We start from the raw sequence: 2,092 nt of genomic DNA, 5'->3' as shown, positions 1-2,092 counted from the left end.
ATATATATATATATATATATATATATATATAGTTATTTCATCAAATTATTGTCACCACTAAGATCCCATTTTAGACAATTTACATGTATACCATGCAGTTCACATGTATTTGTACATCTAATTATTGAATCTTGATATTTACAATTATAAAACTTTACATTCATATGCTACAGGAATTAAACATATTTATGTCGGCTAGATCAGACGTGAATTGGATGCTAATTAGACGATATTTAAGGGTGTTTAGCGTTGGATTTACGTCTGATTTGAGTCCGATATTTTCAGCCGTTAAATAAGGGGTTGGTAATTTTATTTATGTCCAATTTACGTCGAAATATTCCGATGAAAATAATCTGTGTCCATTGTTGCATCGTACTAGCGTCTGATTTGTTAATTTGAAGCATATGTCAAAATTAACGTATAAAAATATTAGACAATAAATATTAGCGTCGGAAAATATCGTCGTTGAAATTTTATTGACGATTTTGCGTCGAAATTTGGGTATGAAAATGGACACAAATCCGATGCAAATCTGTAGCATATAAAAAATTGTAAATATCGATTACATTTTCACAACTTACATAGAAATACATTCCACATCGTATACCTCATTAAACAATAATCATATCAAAGATCAAATCTTTGAAAAGTATCATTAAAAAAAGAAAGATATTGTCACGATCATCCCAAATAAAAATATAAAAGTTAATCCAAAAAATTCTAAAACAAATTTTCAAGATAACGTTTACAAATTAAATAATAATAAAAAAAAAAAAACAACACATCATCTCCATCCTCCTCCTCCTCCTGCACGAGATGTTATCGACTGCTTGCCCCTGGTATTTGATAAGGTCTCCACCATGCACGTTATAGAGTCCTCGACTCTATGTTGGCCTTCTAGCATCTGCTTACGCAACCGACAGATCTATTTGTTCATTGCAGTCACCTACCTGGCAAGAGCCTTTGAGTATGGCTGTGAGGAGCTCGGGGAACTAAGAACGGGACCATGGGAGAGCTCGGTCTCGAAGGTTATGCCCTTTGCTACAAGGTCCTAAACCCTCCCCTTTTTCCTACCTGGAGCCTGGGTTCGAATCTCGTAGTCGAACTGCGTAGTGGTAGAGTGACTACCACTGCTGCTGACATAAGTCTGGGCCTAAGCGGCCAAGTGCCTCTCCCGGAGCTGCTTGAACTCCTCATGCATGATGAAAACCAGTATTTAATTGATACTTCCAGTAGTTATAATTAAAATAAACTTTTTATTTAAGGTTTTTAATTTACGATAACCCGTCAGGAATACTCCAAAACCCATTGTGTAGTCCCTGGACACCGACGAGTTCGAACATGCAGCTCCGCAACTGAGGGAGCACGACTCAACTCCTTGGTCTCTGTTGTACAAAAGTGGTTAGCACTAAAAAAGTAAACTTCAAAATTTGAATTAATGTTCAAATAGCTAAAAAAATCTTACTAACTTCCTATAGTTCTCTGTGTGGGGGACTGATCTGCCAATATGGAGCGTAGCTCCCCTGACCCCCTCCATCACTCGATTAGCCCGGTTCGGCTGCCTCTTACCTCATAATCAGGAGAGGCCCAAGCTGCAGTCAATTAATCCCAAAGCCCCTCACCAATCCAGGCAGACTGCTCGCCCCTTTGGCAGGTTGTCTTGAACATCTCGACAAGGTGATGCTTGCCCCAGATCTCGATGATTCGGCGGATCTATTAGCGGTGCTCTAGGAGCCAGGTGAAGAACCTCTGCAATAGTAAAAATAATCCTTGTGATATTATAAGAAATTAAATTAAATTTATAAATTTAATTCAAATTACATGATCGTACCTCAAATTTCTTGAACCATAAGTCTATAGTGGCTACAGGTATTTGCTATCATGACAGATATGACTCATCGTATTTGCTCCTGATAATCTTTGTGATGTAGGCAATATGTAGATTGTTGGGAATAAATCTGCTTTAGAAATAAATTTGTTACCAAAAAAACAAATAACATGAAAAATAAAGGTACTGCGATGTTAAAAATAACTTACAAGTCCTCCTTTGGTAGTAAGTGTACCCTCACGGGAGGGGGGGGGGGGGGGGGGC

The sequence above is a fragment of the Phalaenopsis equestris genome, unplaced genomic scaffold, assembly GCF_001263595.1.
Source record: "Phalaenopsis equestris unplaced genomic scaffold, ASM126359v1 Scaffold000800, whole genome shotgun sequence".
NCBI classification, from domain to species: domain Eukaryota; kingdom Viridiplantae; phylum Streptophyta; class Magnoliopsida; order Asparagales; family Orchidaceae; genus Phalaenopsis; species Phalaenopsis equestris.
The sequence above is the reverse complement of the archived record's forward strand: the minus strand, read 5'-3'. Positions refer to the sequence as shown.